This window comes from Pseudorca crassidens, chromosome X (assembly GCF_039906515.1).
Source record: "Pseudorca crassidens isolate mPseCra1 chromosome X, mPseCra1.hap1, whole genome shotgun sequence".
NCBI lineage: Eukaryota > Metazoa > Chordata > Mammalia > Artiodactyla > Delphinidae > Pseudorca > Pseudorca crassidens.
In genome coordinates this window covers 87,435,702-87,453,329 of record NC_090317.1, presented here as the reverse complement: position 1 = coordinate 87,453,329, position 17,628 = coordinate 87,435,702, and the positions used below count along the sequence as shown (strand labels likewise).

The following is a 17,628-nucleotide window of genomic DNA, read 5'->3' as shown; positions in this document are numbered from 1 at the left end:
GGACAGTGTAGACCCTCTCTCATTCCTCCTCTCTCTTTACCATTCTCACCAGTGCCCTCAACCCATTTACCCCTTGGCATTCTACCAATTCACCTCCTTGACTTTTCAACAAAGGCTCTGAAGCCAGAGGTCTGGGTTTGAATCTCAGCTTCATCATTTACTAGCTGGATGACCTTGGGCAAGCTACTTTACTGTTGTGCCTCATTATCCTCTTCCATAAAATGAGTGTAATCAAAGCACCTCCCTCGTAGGGTTGTTAGGAATAAATGAGTTAACAACTACATAAGGAAAAGAAAAAGGCACTTAAAACAGTACAGGGCCTTTAGGAAGAGCTATGTAAATGTTAGCTACTGTTACTCTTCAGAGCAGTGTCTCTTAGCCTTTTTTATGCTAAGAACACTTCTGGCAATCTGGTGAAGTCTAAGGAACCCCTTCCCAGAATAATGCATGCATGAGATAAATAAAGATTACAAAAGAAATACTATTACCAAAATAAGAAAGACATCTGTAATGTAGTTATATAAGTGCTTCTTTATTAATACATTAAATACCAAACTCTATCAACAGGTCTAGTGACTACCATGATTTCAAATAGTGATGTAATTTTGAGAGATCTGCAACAGCCATGATATGCTATGAAAATCTGATTTCTATTGGTTACAAAGCCACGGGTACTGCTAATACTACTGTAGTTCGTTACCCACATGCCCTAGAAGGACATGCTATATATCTGTTGGTGATAGTGAAAATAAAGATGCAATTCCCACTCCCACCTCCAAGTCCATGGGCTCCTTGAATTCTCTCTACAGACACTGAAAGGGCTGTGGACCCTGGGTTAAGAACTACTGCATTTAAAGCAAACAGAGGCTATTGGGTGAACACTTCCTCTCTTTTCACCTCCAACCTTGTCTCTACCCACACTCTTCTTTCCTTGGGTCTCAGAGAAGAGAGGTCCTGTCTGAGGCTTGCCCTTCCCACTGGGCTCTGGATCCCAACCCCTCCCACTTCCTTGGGGATTTGTGCCATTGAGCATCCCCTCTCTTATTGTTCGCGCCTCTGTCTGAAGATAATTAGAAAATAGGGAACAGGACTTCCCTGGTGGTCCAGTGGTTAAGACTCCACGCTTCCACTGCAGGGGCATGGGTTCGATCCCTGGTCGGGGAGCTAAGATCCCACGTGCTGCACCACATGGCGCCGCCAAAAAAAAAAAAAAAAAAAAAGGAAACAGCGCAAACTCAACTTTTGCACACACTCATCAGTTAGGGTGCATGAGGGCCAGAGGTAAGCAAAGAGTCATGTCAGGGACACCAGAACCAGCAACATCCAGCATTACCCAGGGGGTATTAGCTCTACCAGGAGGTGAGCGAAGAACAACAGTGGTCTTCACTCCTGGGAGATAAAAACCACAGGATAACCCATTTAACCCTCGTGGGTGCCTGCAGTTATCCCTGCAAAGGCAGAGCTGCACTAGCTCCGACTCTGAGGTGACATTGGCAAATATAAAGGCCCCCAGCTGATGAGTATGGAGAGCATCTGAAGGTGTGCCTGTAATTTCCGAGTGAGTTGGGGCACAATTCAAATGAATGGCTTAAATTCTGAAGGAGTGTGTGGGATGTGAGAATGACTGTGATGTTTATCTGAGAGCATGCTGAGGACGCATGCTAGCTGAGTGTTTATCATTTGAAGAAATGGGTCTGATGTCTAAATGAGCCTGTTTGATGCCAGCCTAAGGTCATGATGACTTTACCTGTGCCCAAATCAATGGTCATTGTTCAGCCTTTGTATAATCAGGACTTTCTGGCTGCATCTGACATGGTCGATCACTTCCCTCTCCTAGAAACCACCCCTTGGCTTCCATGACACCTCACTTTCCTGGTTCCTCCTGCTTCTTCTTGGCCTTCTGCCTGAGTTCCTTTTCTGGGGAGCTCATCCATCTCCTGGTTTCAATATCGCCTCTCTGCTGAAGACTTCCTAATCTCCAGGCTTACCTTTTCCACCAAATTTCAGAATGAGATAGCCAATTATTTGCTGGCCCCCTACACCAGATGTCCCTTAGGCACCTCCAACACATGTCCTAAACTAAACTCAGTCCTTGCCTCCAACATTTGTTCTATCTCAGTTGGTAGCAATACCATCTTTCCAGACTCCAAAGCTGGATGCTGGGAATGATGCCCTCTTCACTCCATCTAATCAATTGCCAAATCCTGTTGATCTAACTCCTACATACATCTTAAATCTGGCACTTCCTCTCTCCCATCTTCCTACTATCACTGTCCAAAATCTCTTGCCTGTACTATTATAACTAGTGAGATCCCACTGTTGTCACTCTTAAAAGGATCCTCCAAGAAGCCAGAAGAAACCTCTTCCTAAAACTAAAATTTTATTATGTTACCCCCTCCTTGCTTTAAACCCTTTGAGTGGTTCTCCCCCACTTTTAGGGCTCTCCATAAGTTGCTGCATTCTGACTGTCTGACTTCAGCCTGTATAACACTGTACTTTCCAGCAATGACGAGTGACTTGATACCCCCCACAGTAGTGCTGCCAGATGAGATACAAGATGCTCAGTAATGAAATTTGAATTTCACATAAACAAAAAATAATTTTTAGCATAAGTATCTCCCATGCAATATTTGAGACATACGTATACTAATATTATTTGTTAATAATTAAAATTATTTGTTATTTATCTGAAATTCATATCTGAGTGGGAATCCTCTATTTTTAGTTGCTAAATATGGCACCCCTACCCCACAGATAACCTCCAGGATGGTGAGATATTCCTCTTCAGGCTCCCACGGCTCTCTATGCCCACCTCTGAACCAATACAATACTTACACTCCTGAGAGATCAGGGATGTATTCTTATCTCTTTATCCTTCATTTGCCATACAGGGCCTGGCGCAGAACAGACGGCAGTTTGCTGAGTGAATGAATGCATATGTGTGACATCCCAATAAACCTGCATCATTTGGTGGAATCGATGTGTTGTGATCAGTACACAGCATCAGTTCCACTTGTAGCTACCTTCCCTTCACAGACTTGGAAGAATTACCTCATGGTTTACATATCCACCCAGCAGGCGAGCTAAAAAGCTGGGAGTCATCTGCAGGCTTAGTGAAGCCATCACATGACCAGTTGGGTTTGTTTTTTGTTTGTTTGGAGGGGAGGAGTGGGAGGGAGACAACAGTATTCTGGCAATATGGAGGTCGAGGAAGGCAAAGAGGACGGGAGCAAGGGAGAAAGTGGGGAAGGAAGGGAAAGGGATGTGGACAGCCGGTGGGAAGGCAGGAAAGCGAGCAAGTACGCATGAAGAACCAGGAGAACCAGGAGCCAGCTGGCGCCGGAGCGAGCAGTGACAGCCGCCGCCCGCAGGGGGCGGGAGCCGGGAGGAGGGAGGCTCCGGCAATGCGGGTGGAAGCGTTCTTCTCCCTCCGGGCTCCTCATCATCCCTCCTCCAGGCGGCGCGGAACACCCCCGCCCCACTCCTGGTCAGAGGCGAACACAGGGGCTGGCCCTCACAGGGGCTGGCCCTCTCAGGGCCTCCCAGCTCTCCAGCTAAGGACTTAGACTAGTTTCTCCAACAACTCTGCCGGCCCCCAAATCCCCTCCGCGCCCGCCCGGGTCGAGTTAGGAAAGACTCGGAACAGAATAAAGGGTGTGAGGGAGATGAGTCAGCCCGGGCGGGGCGGCAGTGCCAGTGAAACCCCCGCCAGTGTGACTGGGCGACACCCAGAAGTGGGGGGCCCGCGGGGGCAGGGGTGCCCATTCCGGGTGCGAGACTTTAGAGGCCCTATCTGTGATAAGTCTTGACCATGCACCCACTGAAGGGGCGGCTGGAGGCTGTGGGATCTGGGTCGAGTCTTCTTCGTCTTCCGGCCTCAGTTTCCTCCGCAATCAAGTGCGAATACGAATACTCGCTTTATCCTAGTGTATCATGTCTGGTATAAAAGGTGTCAGTCAGTAGTAACTGTCGTGCTTAGTGCTTGTGCCCTCCACCCTAGGCCACCTGCGCCATGTGAGACTGTCCCATTGGCGGGGATATGGGACACAATGGGGGAGACCCTGATCCGTCGGCACAGGTAGCCCAAAGGTGGCTCAGGCCCCCAAAGAGACTGGCGAAGGGGCTCGTTAGGAGGGAACCCAAAGAGTCCAGCGAAGGGGATTGGCAGGGGACAAGTTCCCCTTTTATTTCTGCCACTCCCAGGTGGGGAAGAAGAGTCGCCTGCTCTGGAACCAAGTACTGGATGGCGATGTACAGGCTGCACCCACTCTAAGCAAGTGAACAGATTCAATATGCTTGTTACTCATTCTTTTTCTTTATTAGAGGGGCTGCTAGCTAAACGGAAGGATTCACACTAAGATTCCAATACGGGGCTGTCCTATAGTCCTGACTGAGTGTGGGAAGACCGGACCCAGGGAGAGGAAGGAGGGCGGCAGGGGGCTCGGAGATGGACAAGTATAGTTTCGCCACCACCCACTCAGCCCATCTCCCCTTCTGGAGCGGTGCACAGCATCTGCGCATGCGCCATCCCCCCCCCCCCGCCGCCCTCCAGCGGGGTCGAGCTGGCCTCCGTGGAGGTGCTGTCCGCGCATGCGTGGCCCCCTCATGAGCTCCCAGTGGGGTCGGAGAGTCCCTTGAGGAGCTGGAGGTGCGATTGAGGGGAGGATTGCGGCCCAACTCATAGGGGGTGGCTGTTAGGAGATGTGGACAAAGCGGCGTGTGACAGCGACAGGTCACAGAGAGAGGAGGAGGAGAAGTGCGGCCGCTCGGGGCGGTTTAGGCAGGCGCAGAGCCCTCAGAGGTAGACAGGCACTAGTGGTTGCTCCTTTCTCCCGGATTGCAATTTGCGGGCCCCTGGGGAGGCAGAAAACCAGAAGACGGAAGGGGGTGGGTGTATTAGACCCGGAGGAAAGCCCTCTCGATCCCGTCCTCACATCTCCATGCCCTAGAAGGGACTCAATCTTAGGTCCAGTGGACCCCAGGTCATCCCCCCGAAGAAAAGCTAAATTTGGACAGTAACCGCGCCGGACCCCACCCCCAGTCTTTCGGTCAGTTCCAGGCGCTCACACCACCCTCTGGGGGACTTTGAGTCGAAAAGGGGGTCCCTGGGGCAGGGCAGGGTTGAAAATTGCTGTGGAGTCGTCTCTGTGGCCTAGGAAAACCGCTGCTTCCTCACTGGCCACTGAGGTCGAGGAAGATCCCAGACACGACCAGCCAGCGCCTAGAAGAGTGACTTCAGACCACCGATCAGGCAGTGAAGACTGAAGGAGATTCAAATGGCCCAGTGGGAGACTGGGTTAATGACTCTGACCTCTGACCCCCAGACCCCTGTAAGGAAAGGGAAGGAAGCCTTCGGCTGCTCCGGCTGCAGGTGTGAAGTCACCGAGGCTCCAGGGACCTTGAAGCCTGATGCTTCTTATGAATGAGGATCCCTAGGCCCGGTCACACTATTTAACACTTATATATGATGTTATATATGGTGCTGTGTGTGTTGTCGTGAGGACTAACAAAGTAAATACACTCAAAGTGAGTGTATTTACTTTGTTAGTCCTCACAACAACGCTATGAGGTAGGGATTACAATCATCCCCAGTTTACAGATGAAGAGAGTGCTGAGAAGTTAAGCCACTTTCCAAAGTCACATAACTAGTAAGGAGCAAAGCAGGACTTGAAACTCAAGGCAGTCTGGCTCCAGAGTCTGCACTCCTAAGAGCACAAGCTATAGGCTCTGGGTAAGAGGCCAGATAATAGAGACCCAGTAAAAGGTCAAGCTTGGAACTCGTTTCCTGAGCATCTTCTCTCACACTATTGTGTTTCTCTCACCCCATTTCAGTCTTCGCAACAATCCTGTGAAGAAGGAATTGCTTGGTAACGGAGAAAAAGAGAGGTTCCATATCCTGCCCCAGATTACACAGATAGTAGTTGGACCAAGTTGATGAAGCAACTTTTTTTTTTAATGAAACACCTTTTCATTTATTTATTTACATATTTTTGGTTGCGTTGGGTCTTTGTTGCTGTGTGTGGGCTTTCTCTAGTTGCGTCAAGAGGGGGCTACTCTTTGTTGTGGTGCGCGGGCTTCTCATTGCGGTGGCTTCTCTTGTGGAGCGCGGGCTCTAGGCACGCAGGCTTCAGTAGCTGTGGCATGTGGGCTCAGTAGTTGTGGTGCACAGGCTTAGTTGCTCCGTGGCATGTGGGATCTTCCTGGACCAGGGATCAAACCCATGTCCCCTGCAATGGCAGGCAGATTCTTTCTTTCTTTCTTTAATTAATTAATTTATTTATGGCTGCATTGGGTCTTCGTTGCTGCGCGCGGGCTTTCTTCTAGTTGCAGCGAGCAGAGGCTACTCTATGTTGCAGTGCATGGGCTTCTCGTGGTGGCTTCTCTTGTTGCGGAGCACGGGCTGCGCGGGCTTCAGTAGTTGTGGCATGTGGGCTCAGTAGTTGTGGCTCGCGGGCTCTAGAGCGCAGGCTCAGTAGTTGTGGCTTGCGGGCGTAGTTGCTCCATGGCACGTGGGATCTTCCCGGACCAGGGCTCAAACGTGTGTCCCCTGCATTGGCAGGCGGATTCTTAACCACTGCGCCACCAGGGAAGTCCTGATGAAGAAACTTGATTCAGGTAACAAGTTAACCAAGACAAATGATGAGACTAAAATCTAGGTCTCCTGTCTCACAATCTTGGGGTCTGTATGGTCAGACCACTGAAGATGGCTGTTCTCTTGCTCTCTGTACATCCCCTGCTCTGCCAGTGCCTGCTTCACCTATCCCCTACTCACATGACTGATCTTCCTACATACTTGCCCCAGGCCCCAGCTACTGACGAATGTTCTTATCAGTGGGGCAATGAGGGGCATGCTCCTCTGCTAGTTTCCCTGGTAACCGATGAGCCAACCTGACGTCAATTCCCCCTATAACTGGCAATCTCCTCTTCCCCCGGAGCAAAGATTGCAGCTATGTCCTGCCCGCCATCCGCAGCACACGGTGGGATGTCGCTCCAGGACCTTGCTTCAGACATGTAAGATCCCCCCATCCATTAAACCACTGATGTCCCTGTCTCAGACTCTGGGCTCTTTCTTCAGTCTTGAAGCTGGGCAAGCACAGGGCTTATAGGTCTGCGGGGTGCAGCCCAACAGGGTCTTTTTACTATATGCATTTTAACAAACATTTATTTGTTCATTCAGCAAATGTTTGTTGTGCCTGTCATTCTTGGAGACACTTAGGATTCAGCAGTGAACAAAACAGACGTGGTCTCTGTCCCTGAGTCTCTGAGGGAGGGTGACGGTGGAGAGTGTCAAAGATCAACAAAGTTGGACTTTAGTTAAAGCAGTGAAAACAGATTTTGTTCAGTAACTACTGACAGTAGGGGAAAGAGCTGAGCTCCGTTCCAATTTGTGCAGCGTGTTTTAAAGGGAGAATGAGAGAGGAGGGAGGAGAAGGAAGCAGGGGCTCAAGTAGAGTGAGGGAAGTGAAAAATTACAAAAAGCAGGTAAGAGGGTTGGTCAGTGTAAGAGCAATTATGTTGCTCAAAAACTAGGTTCGCCTCTTGGTGGGTGTCAAGCCAAAAGATACAACCAAGTCAAAGAGCAGGAGAAGGAAGGATTTATTACTTGCAGCAAATAAGGAGAACGCTGGGGATTTTTTCCAAAGCGGTATCTCCCCGAACAGCAAAATTGGGGAAGTTTTAAGCTAAGGGTGCATGCATATTCATGAAGGGGATTGGGTGGTGTATGCATACACATGGAGGGGCTTGAGCAGAGGAGATTTCAGCATAGAATTGGGGCAAAGGTCATCAGAGTCCAAGCTATAGTTGAGGTCATGACATCAGCAAAGGTCAGCAGCATCATCCTTTAGGTTCCACTTGATCTGGTGGTTGAGCACCCGAGGGGGTTTGAATTCTGCAAAACAGCTCAAGAAAGTGCTTCTGGCTAATCTTTACCCTTGAAACAGAACTGGGAGTCTTTACAAGTGATTTATTATCTTTGCTATTATTACTTCTCTTGCCTTACAACAGTTTGTTCTTTTGTTCCCTTAAGATCATTATTACTGAGACCTGTTCAAGGGCAAGCATTGTGGCCAGGCTTAGATCACAAAATGGTTTAGGCCTAAAATGGCTTCTCTCTCTCTTTTTTTTTATTGAAGTATAGTTGATTTACAATGTTGTGTTAGTTTCCGGTGTACAGCAAAGTGATTCAGTTATACATACATATATATTTTTTCATATTCTTTTCCATTATGGTTTATTACAGAATATTGACTATAGCTCCCTGTGCTATACAGTAGGACCTGTTGTTTATCCATCCTAGATATAATAGTTTGCATCTGCTAATCCCAAACTCCTAGTTCTTCCTTCCCCCACCTCTCCTCCCCCTTGGCAACCACAAGTCTGTTCTTTACATCTGTGAGTCTGTTTCTGTTTCATAGATAAGTTCATTTGTGTCATATTTTAGATTCCACATATAAGTGATATCATATGGTATTTGTCTTTCTCTCTCTCTCTCTCTTTTTTTGGCATGCCGCATGGCTCGAGGGATCTTAATTCCCCGACCAGGGATTGAACCTGGGCCCTCGGCAGTGAAAGTGCCGAGTCCTAACCACTGGACTGCCAGGGAATTCCCTGTCTTTCTCTTTCTTGATTTACTTCACTTAGTATGATAATCTCTAGGTCCAACCATGTTGCTGCAAATGGCATTATTTCATTCTTTTTTATGGCTGAGTAATATTCCATTGTATACATATACCACATCTTTTTTGTCCATTCATCTGTAGATTGACATTTACGTTGCTTCCATGTCTTGGCAATAGTAAATAGTGCTGCTATTTCTCTGAATATATGCCCAGGAGTGGGATTACTGGATCATATGGCATCTCTTTTTAGTTTTTTGTTTTTTGAGTGAAAGCAGATTTATTCAGGGAAATACATACTCCATAGACAGAGTAGGCCATCTCAGAAGGTGAGAGCTCTTTTTAGTTTTTTAAGGAACCTCCATATTTTCCATAGTGGCTGCACAAATTTACATTCCCACCAACAGTGTAAGAGGGTTCCCTTTTCTCCACCCTCTTCAGCATTTGTTATTTGTAGACCTTTTAACGATGGCCATTCTGACTGGTGTGATAAAACGGCTTCTTTTTTTTAATAGTTTTTTATTTTTATTAATTATTTGTTTATTTATTTATTTTGGCTGCATTCAGTCTTCATTGCTGTGCACGGGCTTTCTCTAGTTGAGAAAATGTATTTTATTTTGCTTTAAAAATGTTTATATCTTTCTGTTGTATATTTATTTTATTATCTTCTTTTCAAATGTGCAGAAAAGTAAAGAATAGTATAAAACACCCCCAGTTTTTTTTTAACATCTTTATTGCGGTATAATTGCTTTACAATGGTGTGTTAATTTCTGCTGTATAACAAAGTGAATCAGCTATACGTATACATATATCCCCATATCCCCTCCCTCTTGCATCTCCCTCCCACCCTCCCTATCCCACCCCTCTAGGTGGTCACAAAGCACTGAGCTGATCTCCCTGTGCTATGTGGCTGCTTCCCACTAGCTATTTTACATTTGGTAGAAAACACCCCCAGTTTTATCAAACCTTCACATTTTGTCATAGTTACTTCAAATTTGGCTTTTAATTTTTTATCTATTTAATTTTATTATTTTTCCTTTTGGCCACGCCCCTCGGCTTGCGTGATCTCAGTTCCCTGACTAGGGATTGAACGGCACTGAAAGCACCGAATCCTAACCACTGGACCACCAGGGAACTCCCCAGATTTGGTTTTTTAAAGAGAGCATTAACAGTACAGTTGAATCCCCCTCAGCAATTCCCCAGGCGCATCCCGTTCTTCCCCCAGTGACCACTGTCCTGAATTAGGAATTTTTCATGTCCATGCATGTCTCATTATTTTGCAAACATGATATAGTCTTTTTTTTTTTTTTTTTTTTGGCTGTACTGCGCAGCTTGCAGGATTTTAGTTCCCTGAACAGGGATCGAAACTGTGCCCCCTGTAGTGGAAGCTCAGAGTCCTAACCACTAGATCACCAGGGAATTCCTGATATAGTCTTGTTTCGCATGAGTGGTATTAACACTGTGTGGCCCCTATGCTGGTCGTGCAGCTCTAGATATTCCCTACATCTCCACAGAGCTCTCTAGCACCCAAAGAACTTTAGGGTCCAATATTTCCTGTGCTCCTCACACAAGCCTCTTAAGAAGGCAGAACAAGTGTTATGATCCCCCATTCGACTCAAGAGGAAACAAAGATCCAGAGTGAAGGGCCAAGACCACAAAGGGGCAGAGGTCCAGGCTCGCTGCAGGCTTTCCCAGCTCAGTGCGGTTTCCACTACTCAGTTGCCATGCGGGTCGTATCAACGCAATAAGTATGAACGACTGGAGAACAAGCCAGTGAGAGGGAGAGGAGAGGAGCGTGGAGACAAGGGTAGGAAGGAGGAAAAAATAAAAGGGCAGAGCCGGTGGTGAGAGCTGTATGGCTTTAAATCTACCAGTGGCTCTCAACCTTGACCACTCTTTGGGATCGCCTGGGGAGCTTCAAGAAACACTGATGCTTGGAACCCTCCCCCAGATGTAACCGGCCTGCCAGGCGTCCTGAGCAGCAGGATGTTGAAAAGCTCTCCAGCTGATTTTTTAATGTATAGCCTAGGTGAGGACAATTGACTAAGCAAAACAATTTGTCAGGCAGTGAATTGGTTGAGGGGGTGGTACTGAAAGGCTGGCTTGTTAATCTTAATGAGATCTTAGACCTCAAAGCCTGGCTTGATAATACAATGTAAATAAGGTACTGAGATCTTAGCCCTAGAGTCTATGGACAGAAATGGGCTAAAATGAAATAGGTGATATAAACCGGTTTCCTCAGTGATGTTCATACTAGTCTTAGATTATTTTGTTCAGTTATCAGGGCTTTAACTTGAAGGAAGGGAAGACCAGCAATTTTCAGAATGAATACCCCCACAGAGTAATAGAATTCGTCAAACATTCTCTAAGTACTTCCTTTGTTCAGGGTCTGTGCTATAGGGAAGTAAGAGAGATGGAAAAATCACAATCCTTGCCCTCCAGAAGCTCAGACTAACTGGCAACCCAGACAAATATACGACAATTAACACAATGTGCTGAGTGTTAGAAATAAGTCCAAAGTGTGAGGGAACAGAGGGCAGAGAATACCTAACTCTACCTCAGGGAGACTAGCAGAGGGGCTCAGAGTAGGCTTCACAGGAGTGCTGCATGAGCTGGGTCTTGAAGGATGAGTAGGAGTTGGTTAAGTGTGTGGTTGAGGCTGGGGGTTTGGAAGAGCATTGCAAAGGCTGAGGCATAAGTGCGGCTGCAGGAGGGCAAATAGTTTGGTATGGTACAAGCACAGGGAATAAATATGTGGTGGGGGAGAACTTTATCCTGTAGGCAGCAGGAAATCATCAAATGGAGGAGTGTGCGGAGAAAAGCAAGGTCCTTATGGAGGCGAGGGCATCTAAATTAGGTCTTGGAATATGAGCAGAAATTCAACAGGCAGGGATGTGGGATGGAGAAGAAGTTTTCCCAAGTCGGGGTGGGAGTGGGACGGGGAATAGTGTGAGCAAAGGCGTGGAGGCAGGAATGAGCCTGACGTGTGTCAGGTGCATTGAGGGAATCCATAATCTGGTAGGCATGATCACAATCATCTGGGGTGTCGTTTAAAAATGTCAATGCCTGGGCTCCACTAACCCACTTCCCTAGAGATTCTGATTTGTATGGTCTGGGGTGGGGGTGGGGCCCAGGCCTCAGTATTTTTTAAAAAATCCCTGTGATCCTAATACACAGTTGGGCTTGAAAGCCACAGCTGTAGGGAAGTTGTTGAGGACATGGGTGGGAAGGTAGGCTAGAGCCAGATACTTGTGATGATAAATGAGCTAACGTTTATTGAATGTTAACTATGCGCCAGACACTCCATTAGTCCATTTTATCCTCATAACCCTATGAGGATAGGTACTATTATCCTGTGTTGCAGGTGAAGAAAGAATAATTTGACCAAAGTAAGTGGCAGGCAATCTGGCTTCAAAGCATATCCTTGAAGGATTTGTATTCCAGGCCAAAGAGCTGGGGTTTTCTTCTGTAATCATCTTTATTAGTTTAGTGAGTATCTGTCCAGAATACCTTTATGCATGTACAAACAAGTATGAATACATATTCCCCCTTTCTTACACAAAAGGTAGCATACTAGATACACTGTTTTGCATCTTGCTTTATTAACCATATATCCTGGAAATCTTTACAAATCAATACATAGAGAACTTTCTCATTCTCTTTTTACAGTTCCTGAGCATTTCTTTGTGTGTATGTACCATAATTTACTTATTCTTGAGTTGTCCTCTGTTTCTAACTATCAAAATGCTGTCATGAATAATCACATATGCATTGTTTTGTACATTTCCAGAAATGAAATTGCTGGGTCAAGGGGTATATGTGCATTTGTAATTTCAATGAATACTGCCAAATTTTTCTCCATAGGTCCTGTATTATTTTGCATTCCTACCTGCAGTGTATGACAGTATGTAGGCACATTTTTTTTCATGAAATAAGTTTTACTAATCATTTCAAAGGTCAAAAAAATTGAAAATTTTCTAGCAGGACTGATCAAGAGAAAGAAGTGAGAATTCAAATTACTAACACCAGCTATAAAAAGTAGGATATCACTACATATCCTACAGATATATGAAGGATAATAAGTAAATACAATAAACAACTTGAACAATTTGATATCTTACATAAAATGGGCAAGTTCCCCGAAAATAAAATGACTAAGATTGACATTAGAAGAAATAGAAACTCTTAATTGTTCTATAACTGTTAAAGAAGTTGGATTCAACAACATTCCCCCACAAAAAACTCTAGGCCCAGATGGCTTCACCAGTGGATGCTATCTAACATTTAAGGAGGAAATATCAAGCCTCCATGGTTATTTACAGAAAATGGAGAATAAGGGGATATATCTTACCTCATTTTATTTCAGCTTACTGTGACCAAAACTTGATTGTCTATACCTTCTCATGTTCATTTGGAGAGCTGTGTTTTTCAAGGAATTTACCTATTTTAATCTAAATTGTGAAATTTATTTGCATAAAATTGTTCATAACCATGTTTTAATACTTGCAATGTCTATAAGATCTGTAGTGAGGTCCTTTTTAAAAAAAAAATTTATTTATCTATTATTATTTTTTTGGCCACACTGCACGGCATGCAGGATCTTAGCTCTCTGACCAGGGATCGAACCTGTGCCCCTTGCACTGGAAGCATGGAGTTTTAACCACTGGACTGCCAGGGCAGTCCTCTGTAGGGATGTCCTTTTTATTCCCGATATTTGTTATTAATATCTTCTCTCTTTATTCTTGATTAGTTTTTCTAGGTCTTTATCAATTTTTTTTATTTTTTAATTTATTTTATTTTTGGCTGTGTTGGGTCTTTGTTGCTTTGCGTGGGCTTTCTCTAGTTGCGGCGAGCAGGGGCTACTCTTCGTTGAGGTGCGTGGGCTTCTCATTGCAGTGGCTTCTCTTGTTGCGGAGCATGGGCTCTAGGCACCTGGGCTTCAGTAGTTGTGGCACGTGGGCTCAGTAGTTGTGGCTTGCGGGCTCTAGAGCACAGGCTCAGTAGTTGTGGCACACGGGCTTAGTTGCTCTGTGGCATGTGGAATCTTCCCAGATCAGGGCTTGAACCTGTGTCGCCTGCACTGGTAGGCAGATTCTTAACCACTGCACCACCAGGGAAGCCCTTATCAATTTTTAAAATAAGTTTTCTAACAACCAACTCTTGGTTATTAATATATATTTTTTGTACATTTGTTTTCTATACTTTGTTTGTGTTTGTTTTCTGTACTTCCTTTTTTTTTTTTGAATGTTAACTATGAGCCAGACACTCCATTAGTCCATTTTGTTTTCTGTACTTCCTGGTTTTTTTTTTTTTGCTACTGCCTTGGAATTTCAGGCTTTTCTTTTCCCAACATATGCACTCAAGATTATAAAAATTTCTTTAAGGACCGCTTTGGCTGTACCCCCTAGTTTTCTAATTTCTAATTTGATTTCTACATTGACCCTTCTGTTATTTAGTGATGTACTACTTAATTTCCCAGCAGTTCTGGATTTTCTAGTTATCATATTGTTATTTATGATATCACATATTTCTACTATGATCAGAGAATGTGCTCTGAATTATTTCAATACTTTGAAATTTATTAAGCTTACTCTATAGCTCTGGATATGGCTAATTTTGGTAAATGTTCTATATGCATTTCAAAAAGTTTATTCTGTTTTCATTGGCTCTGGTGTCCTGTATATGTCAAATGTTTCTTTTAAAGGTGGGTGTTTTTCTTCTTTTAATTTTATTTATTTTTTGGCTGTGTTGGGTCTTCATTGCTGTGTGTGGGCTTTCTCTAGTTGAGGCGAGCGGTGGCTTCTCTTGCTGTGGAGCACGGGCCCTAGGCTCACGGGCTTCAGTAGTTGTGGTTTGTGGGCTCAGTAGTTGTGGCACGAGGGCTCTAGGGCACACGGGCTTCAGTAGTTGTGGCATGTGGGCTCAGTAGTTGTGGCTCGCGGGCTCTAGAGTGCAGGCTCAGTAGTTGTGGTACACGGGCTTAGCTGCTCCGTGGCATGTGGGATCTTCCTGGACCAGGGCTTGAACCCATGTCCCCTGCATTGGCAGGCAGATTCTTAACCACTGCGCCATCAGGGAAGTCCCTATGTCAATTATTAATAGTTGTTCAGGTATTTTATATCCTTCCAGATTCATGGAGTGGAACTGGAGATGTTTGGGTCTAAGTTCTTATTTTTTATATTGAAGTATAGTTGATGTACAATGTAAGTTTCAGGTGTACAACATAGTGATTCAAAAATTTTAAAGGTTATACCCCATTTATAGTTACTGTAAAATATTGGCTATATTCCCTGTGCTGTACAATATATCCTTGTAGCTTATTTATTTTATACATAGTAGTTTCTACCTCTTAATCCCCTACCCCTCTCTTGCCGCCCCTTCCCTCTATCCACTGGTAACCACTAGTTTGTTCTCTGTATCTGTGAGTCTGTTTCTTTTTTGTTATATTCACTAGTTGTTTTATTTTTTAGATTCCACATGTAAGTGATATCATACAGTATTTGTCTTTCTTTGTCTGACATTTCACTTCATAATACCCTCCAAATCTCTCCATGTTGTTGCAAATGGCAGAATTTCATTCTTTTTTATGGCTGAGTAGTATTCCATCGTGTATATGTACCACATCTTCTTTATCCATTCATCTGTTGATGGACACTTAGATTGCTTCCATATCTTGGCTATTGCAAATAATGCTGCTATGAACATTGGGGTGCATGTATCTTTTCTAATTAGTGTTTTTGCTTTTTTTTCAGTTACATACCCAGGAGTAGAATTGCTGAGTCATGTGATAGTTCTATTTTTGTTTTTTTGAGAAAGCTCCATGCTGTTTTCCATAATGGCTGCACCAATTTATATTCCCAACAACAGTGTACAAGGTTTCCCTTTTCTCTACATCCTAACCAACATTTGTTATTTGTGGTCTGTTTTTGATGATAGCCATTCTGACAGGTGTGAGGTGAAATCTCACTGTGGTTTTGATTTGCATGTCTCTAATGATTAACAATGTCGAGCACTTTTTCGTGTTTTTGATGCACTCCTACTTCCAGAGGTACCTGATACTGTTAATTTTGGAGTCTTTTGGTGATTCCACTTTCAATATTATGCTGATTTTTATCCTCCCAACTGCTAGTATATAATTTTGCTTTCTCTGGTCTGCTATATCTATTACCACTCATCCATATGCCTCCCACATACCAAATTACATTCCAGAATTTTCTTCTATAGTTCTTTTTGTCCTTATGGGTTGAGGTCTTTTTTTTTTTTTTTGTAGGCACAATTTAAAGAATTACTTAAATTTGGAATAGGTGATATGCATTTACTTCAAAAATGAAGATTAAAAGGTGTGCAGTAGACGGACTTCCGTGGTGGTCCAGTGGTTAAGACTCTGTGCTCCCAATGCAGGGGCACAGGTTTGATCCCTGGTCAGGGAACTAAGATCCTGTATGCCACACGGTGTGGCAAAAAAAAAAAAAAAATGGTGTGCAGTGGAAAACTTCCTGCCATCACTGTCCATCTACCTGATGTCCACCTTCCCCAACATTAACATTATTCTTTTTTTTTTGCCACAAGGCTTGTGGGATCTTAATTCCCTGACCAGGGATTGAACCTGGGCCCTTGCCACTGAGAGTGCAGAGTCCTAACCACTGGACCACCAGGGTATTCCCTAACATTATTCTTTATTAATAATATTCTAGTGTTTTCATTCTCTCACCACACACACCCCGCCCCAACTCTCTCTCTCTCATAGGGATTTAAAAAAATTTATTAATAGAACTTTCATACATACACAAAGATAAAGAATAATTCTGAAAAGGAGGAACAGTCTGAGTCCTATGAACTGTCAAAACAACCACACTGGAAACACTGGGAATAGAATCCAATGTGAGTAGGAGGAACATAGTGTTAAAGGAAAAAGAAGGTCCAGATAAAAGTGAGGGAGGAGAACAGAAACCCCAATATCTCAGAGAGCAAGTACCCATAGTTTTGAGCTCTTCACAAAAAATAGAAGAGGGAGCTATAGAGCCATGAAGTTAAAAAAGCCATCCTGAACCATGCTTCCCTTCTAAACATTCAAGAAAATTGATTTCATATAAAAGAGAGGAGGTCAAATTCCATATAACGTTATTATAAGAAAAAAGAGGATAAGGAGCAGAATAACATCCCTATGGATAATGAGAGAATGCCAGAAAGACATGCCTACGAAACCAATGCAAATTCCATACTGGTATTTCCAAATGAGCTAAGAGATTAACAAGTGATACAAGATATGAAAAAACAGCATAAATCAGAACGTGAAAAATCCAGCAATCGGACTTCCCTGGTGGTGCAGTGGTTAAGAATCTGCCTGCCAATGCAGGGGACATGGGCTTGAGCCCTGGTCCGGGAAGATCCCACATGCCGCGGAGCAACTAAGCCCGTGCGCCACAACTACTGAGCCTCCGTGCCACAGCTACTGAAGCCTGCGCACCTAGAGCCCATGCTCCGCAACAAGAGAAGCCACCGCAATGAAGAGTAGCCCCTGCTCGCCGCAACTAGAGAGAGCCCGTGTGCAGCAATGAAGACCCAACGCAGCCAAAAGTAAATAAATAAATAAATATTAAAAAAAGAGAAAAATTCAGAAATGAAGTGATAGAATTAAAGAATTAGAAACAAAACAAAAACTCGTTTCAGAAACAAAGACTAAACTAGAAGGAATGTAAGAACAAATAAACACAACAGATAATGGCTTAAGAGAAATAGATGAAAAAGAGGAAAGCTGTTAAGATAAAAAATAAATGAAAAAGGGACTTCCCTGGTGGCACAGTGGGTAAGAATCTGCCTGCCAATGCAGGGGACATGGGTTCGAGCCCTGGTCCGGGAAGATCCCACATGCCACAGAGCAACTAAGCCCGTGTGCCACAACTACTGAAGCCCGTGTGCCTGGAGCCCGTGCTCCACCAACAGGAGAGGCCACCGCAATGAGAAGCCCGCCCACTGCAACGAAGAGTAGCCCCCCTTTGCCACAACTAGA

At 44.5% G+C, this 17,628-nt stretch overlaps 1 long non-coding RNA gene and 1 other non-coding gene across 3 annotated transcripts in view; one reads left to right on the top strand and one right to left on the bottom strand.

Annotated features, from left to right (window-relative positions):
• The first annotated feature begins 6,928 nt into the window (after window positions 1–6,928).
• LOC137216975 (uncharacterized) overlaps window positions 6,929–17,628 on the top strand; it is a 51,607-nt gene continuing 40,907 nt past the window's right edge. For both annotated transcript variants that reach the window (XR_010939912.1, XR_010939913.1), the window contains exon 1: window positions 6,929–7,011. This is a non-coding gene — a long non-coding RNA (uncharacterized lncRNA). The remainder of the gene's footprint in view (window positions 7,012–17,628) is intronic.
• Window positions 8,533–8,605, bottom strand: TRNAE-UUC (transfer RNA glutamic acid (anticodon UUC)). The gene has a single exon. It is a non-coding gene; the product is annotated as a tRNA-Glu (tRNA).